Below are 9205 nucleotides of genomic sequence, written 5' to 3' on the forward strand. Positions count from 1 at the left end.
TCATACCGCTCTTGATAGCCATGAAGAAATATATTATGAAAGCTTAGAATTGCGTGAAAATGCCACTTTAAGACCCACCATCATTTGTATTAGAAAATTTTCAACTATATATGTTTGACTAGTTTTATATTTTGGGCAGAACATAAGGCTCAAGTGTACCCTAATTGTTAGGACCGAGCTTGATTCTTATTATAATAGAAGACCAGGTTTTCTAATGAAGAAATATATTAATTTATAATTGAAATAAAAATAGTTGAACTAATATGATTTCAAGTATAATATTAATTCAAAAATTAACTCTACAAATGACAATTTGTAACTTCAAAGTAATTATATCTAATTTTTATCTTAAAATGTAAGTCAGTAATTATATCTAATTTTTATTTTAAGATGTAAGTCCTTGACACAAAATAATAAAAATAAAACATTTTACAAATTTTATATAAAAATGTTATTAAAATATAAAATTTCATTTACAAAGTTATAATAGAAATACATTAGATTTGCAAAAAATATTTGCTACTTACAGAATTTTTCACTTATCTAAATAACTTGTTCCTTCCAAAGCCCTTGCTTATATATTTCATGACTTATTGGCTTCTGAGTAAGATAAGTAAGTTATTCGGAGCCAGAAGATATTAATGACTCAGCTGGTAACAAAAGTTTAGTCTATTTCTAGTTAGATTTCTTACTTTTATATGTTTCTTTATTTCTTCTATTATTTTATTTTATTTTTTTATTGCATTTTAGGTTTGGGGGTACATGTGAAGAACATGCAAGATTGTGGCATAGGTACACACATGGCAGTGTGATTTGCTGCCTTCCTCCCCATCACCTATATCTGGCATTTCTCCCCAAGCTGTCTCTTCCCAACTCCCCACCACGTGCTGTCCCTCCCCTATTTCCCCCTGAAGAGATCCCAGTGTGTGATGCTCCCCTCCCTGTGTCCATGTGTTCTTATTGTTCAACACCTGCCTATGAGTGAGAACATGCAGTGTTTGATTTTCTGTTCTTGTGTCAGTTTGCTGAGAATGATGTTTCTTTATTTCTTGGTGGTATTGTTATAAAAATAAAAATAAAAATTTTATTCTGTTAAATGACAATTTCTCTATAAAGAAAACATTGTTTCATCAAAATCACCAGTGGAAATTTGAAAATTATATCATTACATTGAAGGACATAGCCCTATAAGTTTATTTATTATATATTAAACTTGACAAGTCAATGGTATTACATATTAAATCAAACTAGTTGTCTAACAAAAAATGTGAGCATTTTTTTTTTATGTAATTGTGAAAGCCCCTCTTGATCACCGTTCTGTGGGAAACTACATAACAATTCCTCAATGGCTAAAGAGTCAATATTTTTAGGGTTTTTTGACAAGCCCAGTAGACTTTCTTTTTTTTAAATTTGAATGTTTTAACTTTGCTTCTCAATAGAAAGCAGGAGTGAGCATACAGAAGAGATTTAAATTTATGTAGGTATGTATGTACAATGTTTGAGACATTTGGCCCATATGTGGCATAATTAAACTGCACATCAAATCTCTAGTTGTAAAGTCCATACACTATAATATTCATAAGAATATTCCAGTGGTTTAAAAAAGTTAGAATTAATTATACTTTTGAGTCAACGTCATTTTGGAGGCCATTACTGTAACTATGTAATAAAATTTAAGGTAAATTTTTCTCTACCAAGTGCAAAATCATTTCAATAAAATGTGAAATTACAATTCTGAGCACGTTTCCATTAAGAAAAAAAAAATCATAGGGCTTTCCATAATTATCTTTTATAGAACTTCTTTGTGTTAATATTTACTTTCTTATTGTGCAATGAATTTGCTAACTCCTATTATTTAAAAAAAAAANAAAAAAAAAAAAAAAAAAACCCTGTCTGGGATAAAGAATTCTAGCCATAAAACTAGTGTCATTTGAAAGTTAGAAATTCACGTTGGGAGACCGAGGCAGACAGGTCAACTGAGGTAAAGAATTCAAGACCAGCCTGGCCAACATAGTGAAAACTCCTGTGTCTACTAAAAATACAAAAATTAGCCGGGCATGGTGATGTGCACCTATAGTCTCAGACACTCAGGAGTCTGAAGTAGGAGAATAGCTTGAACTTGGGAGGTAGAGGTTGTAACGAGCTGAGAGTGTGCCACTGCACTGCAGCCTGGGTGACACAGTGAGACTTCATCTTAAAAAAAAAAAAAAAAAACTTTTCAAAAGAAGACATTTATGCTAACAAACATATGAAAAAATGCTCATCATCACTGATCATTAGAGAAATGCAAATCAAAACCACATTTAGATACCATCTCGTGTCAGTTAGAACAGTGATCATTAAAAAATCAGGAGACAACAGATGCTGGAAAGGATGTGAAGAAATAGGAACACTTTTACATTGTTGGTGGGAGTGTAAATTAGTTCAACCATTGTGGAAGACAGTGCGGCAATTCCTTTGGATCTAGAAATAGACATTCCATTTGGTCCAGCAATCCCATTACTGAATACATACCCAAAGAATTATAAATCATTCTATTATAAACACACATGCACACTTATGTTCACTGCAGCACTGTTTAAAAAAGCAAAGACCGGGAACCAACCCAAATGACCATCAATGATAGACTGGACAAGAAAATCGCAGCACATATACACCATGGAATACTATGCAGCCATAAAAAAGGATGAGTTCATGTCCTTTACAGGGAAATTAATGAAGCTGGAAATCATCATTGTCAGCAAACTGACCAAGAACAGAAAATCTAACATTGTATGTTAAATACCAGCTCAACCACAGTAGGATGGGCCACCAATAAAAGTTATGAGACTCCCATTCCAGGCGCTAGCTCATGGATGACATTTCTAAACACACCTTTGGCCAAAAGGGTACCTGCTGCCTTGAAGGAAAGAACCAAGTCCTGAAAGAATTTATTACATGCTGATTAAAGAGCTCTTGGGCCCTGAATAACCAATACTGATATGCAGGGAGTGTGCCATAGGCCTTGGGCCCTGAGACCTGCTGATTTCAGGTGTGACCTAGCACAATCCTAGCTGTGTTGGCTGTGGTGAATGTTTCCTTCTGTTCTGGAAAAACAGAGAAAAAATTAAAAAGGACTTTGTCTTGCACCTTAGATATCAGCTTTTCCAGAGAAGGGTAGAGCCATAAGCAGGAACTAGTGGTCTCCAAGCCCAGGCCAAGGATCTCAGACAGAATTTCTGGACCTGCCCTGGGCTAGAGGCAATCCCACTGCCCTGAAGGGTGAATGCTAAGCCTGGCAGCATTCACCATGAACTGAAGAGGCTCCTCTGCCTGGGGAAAGGGCAGGAAAGCACTGGAAGGGCTTTGTATTGTGGTTTGAGTACCAATTTAGCTGCAGTAAAATAGAACATCAGGTAAATTTCTAAGGTTTATGAGTCCGATCCCTGGCCCACAGGCAGCATATCTGGACCTGCCCAGGACCTGGGAGAACTTGTTACACTGAAGGGAAGGATGCGAACCTGGCAGACTTTGCCACCTGCTGATTGTATAGAGCTAGAACCTTGAGTGAACGAAGGTGCTAGCCAGATAGTGGTTACAACAGACCTTGAGTGAGACCCAGTGCTGGGTGCTGTCATATCCAATGTGGTTCCAGTGGTGTATTCTTTAAATAGTACTATTTTATATATTAGCTTTATGGAATGTGGTATATTTTTAAAAATAGTATGTTGTAGTAAGAATCAGGATCCTGAACTTTCATTCTATTCATAGTAACATTTATTATTATTGTTTTTCAATATTTTCTCATATCAGTGCTTGAAAAATAAGTTCTCTAGTTTTGAAAAGAAAAGTAAATCAGTTGCAAAATACATTTGCCTTTGTCTACCTGACTTGTTTCCTATGACTTTTTAGTTAGACTACATTTATTAATGGTAACCTCTTTCTAACAATTCACTAATACACAAATAAATAAAAGGCCACTGATTATTTTAGAATGCTTTTAGTCTTTGTAAAAAAGGCAGAGTCACTGTCATGTCTTAGTGTCTGTCACCTAGAAAAAGCAAAGGCAACGTTCCCCCTAAACTATTCGATTTTGCTCCAAAATAATCAGATAAAATATTCTTTTTTGAAAACCCCTAAAAGTTTCTTATCAATATTTATCTTACATAAAAACATATACTACACATGATGCTTTTTAAAACCAGTGGTTCTTAAAACTTTACATGCATATAATCAACTGTAAAGTTTATTAAAGGATGATTACTACATCAACAGGCACACACCACCATGCCCAGCTAATTATTGTGTTTTTAGTAGAGATGGGGTTTCCCCATGTTGACCAGGATAGTCTCTATCTCCTGACCTTGTGATCCACCCGCCTCAAACTCCCAAAGTGATGGGATTACAGGTGTGAGCCACTGCACCCAGCTGACCAACCCCTACAGTTTCTAACTGAGCAGTCTGAAGTGGATAGTACAGGCTGATAATTTGCATTTGTAACAAATTTTTAGATGATACTAATCCTGCTGGTCTAGGGATTACTCTCCAATAATGACTATTCATAATTACTTTCATAAGGTATTAGGTAATTGGTATAAAAATCTATTAAATATTATATTTATATATATATAGACATATACACATATAGACACATACATAGGCACACAAACATATGCATGCACATACTTATGCACATGCAGCACATATACCATATCTACAAATACATACACTGTCTCATCTAATAAGTAATAGTCACTTTTTTTGTTAATTGCCTGCAATATAAACAATTTTTTTTCTGCTTGGGTATTAATTGAGATTTTAGTGGAATTTACATAATTCCGAGAGTTTACTGTAAGGAATTAAAAAATTATGTGTGTGACTTCTTATGGGTACTAAAATCTCATTTGTACACATATGCAATTGATATAAGAGAAATGTAAATTGTCTGGGTTTTCCCATATGGCCCTTGTCTTTCTTGTCTTTACCTCACATATCCTTTAGTTGTAGTAACATTAGTAAATCTTATCTTCTCATATCTCAAGTTTTGTGTACATAGCGTAACTTCTAACGAGATATTACCACTCAGCCTCCACTTCTCCAAACCTCATTTTATTTTATTATAGAGTTTAGCTCTTTGTTGAACATGTTACAGAAGAAGTTTAGTCAAAAAGACTGAAGCCCATGTTATCATGGGACTCCTCCTATTCCTCTCTTTGTTCTCATTTCTTCTCGTCAGCTTCAGCAGCAACTATGGAAGGGGCAGTATCTCCTGACAGTGTAGTACCTGCTGCTGGGGCAGTTCCACTAGCAGCTCCTTGCCCTTGATACTGATGGTGGCCAAGGTCTTTGCAAATATGGCAGGCCAGAAAGGCTTTAATCAAGACATTGATGCTATACAAAATATCAAATATTTGTCTTTGGAGAGATCATCATTTTTGAATGAATGAACAAAATAATTTTATAAATATATGTTGTGAGCATTTGGAAAGTTGATGAACACAAGATTTAAAATTAGAATAAAAAGTATAATTAATAGATGACATAAATATTAAGCAAATCAATATTTCTAGCTAAAAGCAAATAAAGAACCTTGATTTTACCCCAAATGGGCACCCAGATTTCAGAAATAGATGCACCATCTAGAAAATTAAATAACATTTATCCTGTTGAGTTTTGCATTTATCCTTTCCTATCCAGTAATTTAGAGACAACAACTCCCACAAAACTTCAAGGTTGTACTGTACATAGAATAAGAATAGTATTTATGTGTTTTAACCCAGGAAATATAGAACCACACTATACTGAATGGGTGAAGCTGGGGGAAACTTTGGAAACTGTAGTAGACAGGAATAGAGTAAATTTTGTAATAGGCATATGCTTAAATTGCCACAGACCTAATCTTAGATACAGAAGTATATACCACCACTAGTAAGCTGACTTGTGATAGATGAAATTCTACTATAAAAAAAAAAATGAAAGAAGATCATGGGCTTGAATTAAATGAAGAGCTAAATATCAGGGTTTGGAAGTTACAGTGACAATCTTATAATTCTTATAATTCTTAAGAAAATGTGGTACATACACACGATGAAATATTATGCAGCCATAAAAAAGGATGAGTTCATGTCCTTTGCAGGGACATGGTTGAAGCTGTAAACCATCATTCTCAGCAAACTGACATAAGAACAGAAAACCAAACACTGCATGTTCTCACACATAAGTGGGTATTGACAAATGGGAAAACATGGACACAGGGAGAGTAACATCACATACCAGGGCCTTTTGTGGGGTGGGGGACTAGGAGAGGAAATGCAAGAGGTGGGGGGATAGGGGAGGGATAGCATTAGGAGAAATAACTAAAGTAGATGATGAGGTGATGGATGTAGCAAACCACCATGGCACGTATATGCCTATGTAACAAACCTGCATGTTCTGCATATGTACCACAGAACTTAAAGCATAAAAATAGTAAAATTTTTTTAAAAAGAAATAACTCTGGAAATGGGGTTTTTCCTTAGAACTCAGTCTCTGAGAAGTCAGCCCTCTCTGTTGTATTGAGACTGCTGATATTCACAGTTACTTCCATGGAGCTGGTGACAGGGATGAGAAGGTCTCTATATGTAGAAATGTCGTAGATACCTATTCTTGTGTACAAGATTGTGTAGTTTTTCTTGAATAAATAGTTTTTAATTTGTTACATAACTCTGATTAATTTCTAGAGTTCCAAGGGGTGGTTTTTGATTATGTTGTCCAGTTTTCATCACTGATGTTTGGTGAAAGAATTTGCTTATTCATCATTCTACCTTAAGCATGCTACCTATCACAACTTACTTTTTAGTTATAGAAAACTTTATATACATATAATTATATATATATATATATATATATAAAACGCCTTTATTCTTTGTTTAAATATCTTTTAAAACTTGTTTTATATTAGAGTATTTTGCAGTGGAATTGTGTGAATTTTACACATCAAGACACTTTATGATTAGCATTGCAAGCACAGTTTTCTACTTTGTTGGTTGCTTGCTACATCTCTCATATATACATGTATGTGTGCATGTATGTGTATGTGTGTATTTGTAGAAAGAGAGAGAGAGAGAGAGAGACAGAGGGAGAGAGAGAGAGAGACAGAGGTGTTTCAAACTTTAATAATCAAATTATAATGACTATTAATGGTTATTTAATTTTGTGAGAACTTTTTCCTACATTGATAGCAGCAATATGTCTAACTCGAAATGTCCTATTTTATCATAAATTTAAAAATGTTAAATATATTATTTTTCTGGACTATCTTTGGGTTTACAATGTGTAGTGGAATAGTATTTTATCATTAAATGCTTATTCAGTGGTGTCACCATCATTTCTTAATAATTTGCACATATTATTTGATATAAAGTGACACTTTTTTTGTATAACAAGTATATTTAGTAGTGGGTTTTTTTTAACAATAAATTTTCCCTATATTCATTTAATTTTAAAATTCTCATTTAAAGAGCTTAGAAAAATATAAAAATATTCAAAAAACTAATTAATAATTTATCAATGTCATACTATAACTTTCTTCAGTAACAATCTGTTTTAACATCTTCTTACACATATAAATATAAAATGGTATAAATTTAAGCGATGCATAGTATTACATTAAAGAGTTATAATTATTCAACTCTTCTATTAAAAATTCAGGTTATTTTTCAAAGTCTTATTTATACAAATATAAATTCAATCAATATTGTTTTACTAAAAATATGATTTGAACATTTGTCCAAATATTTCCGCGTCCATTTAGTTGAATCACCTCTTTAGTTCTACTATCTACATTATTAAAATTTCATTTTCTAAACGCTTTAGAATATAATTAGATAAATAATTGATAAAATGTATAGTATTATAAAATATAAAATATGAGTAAGAAAAATACATCCTTTTAGTTTTCCAAGTTTTTGACAACATAACTATAATCTAAGTAAACAAATTATATAATATAGAGTATTATAAAATATGAGTATGAAACACATATTCTGTCACTTTTTAAAAATAGTTCAAAGAATGTAATTATAATTTAGGTTGAATAAAAGTTTCCTGAAAGGACCTGTAAATAAAACATGTTAAAAATAGCTCATTAGTAAAAATGCTAAAAATAACATTTTTAAAGGGGAAACAACAAAATCAACAAAGGATCATTTTAAGTTCCTCTACTATAAATAATACGGTGTTATCTTTGGAAATATCAAAGATAAACTTTATTTCTCCCCAAATGTGACAAGTTTTAAAGTCATAAACTACACCCTAATTTGATATGTCAAAAATTAAAAAGTTTATTAACGTTCCAATTATTTTCAGAACATATTCTCCTCCTATGAGTGTAGAGAGGTAATATTAATCCCATTTCTTTATCTTGGTTTTTGAATTCATTTATAAGAGATTTGTATTCAATTTAATGATCAGAACATTTTCTAGTAATATTGTCAGGTGGAAATCATGATTGCAGAAATGCCTCATGGATAGAAACTGAATTCCACAAAATTCCTTCACTACAAAGATATTCCGGGAATTTGTCCACAGCTACCTGCAGGATGAATACAAAACAGGACATCTCTAGTTTAGGTGAAGCAAAGCCAAGTTTAGAAATTGTTACTTCCTTATTCAGGCATAGATATGCTCAATATATCTTAGAAACTCTTTGTAGATATTAACTCAAACATAGAGAAAATGAAATTTGTGGTTTCATCTGATCGGATTGAATATTTTTGAGCAGTAGCTAGATTAACTTTATATTTGGTTGCTGTATTTTCAGGTCCAGATCAATGAGGCTTATTCAACATTTTAAAAATATTCCTGTGCTTTTTAAAAGTTTCAGTGCCTTGTGACAGCTCTAATATTAAAGGTGATACGTGTTATGAATGCACATAGATTTCAACTTAAGTCTTAGCTGTGCCTTATTTTTTAGAAGTGTCTGCTGAGTTGGTGGGGCAGTCTATGCGACGTCCACATGCATAGGGATTTGAGGCTCTCCTAAGAAAAGTCATTGGAAGGGAAGATGGCTTCAGGCAGAAAAGAAGTTTGCCTGAATACTAAAGCCTTGGTTGTCACAAAGTAGAGAAAGTATGTTGGAATAGATCAGTCATTTGAGCCTCTCTTCTCTAAATCCAAGGGAAAGGGAAGGCTGTCAGCATAAAGAGAAAATTGTGTCAACAAAATGCTACATCTCAGCACCAAAAGG

This window comes from Cebus imitator, unplaced genomic scaffold (genome assembly GCF_001604975.1).
Source record: "Cebus imitator isolate Cc_AM_T3 unplaced genomic scaffold, Cebus_imitator-1.0 Scaffold133, whole genome shotgun sequence".
Taxonomy (NCBI): Eukaryota; Metazoa; Chordata; class Mammalia; order Primates; family Cebidae; genus Cebus; species Cebus imitator.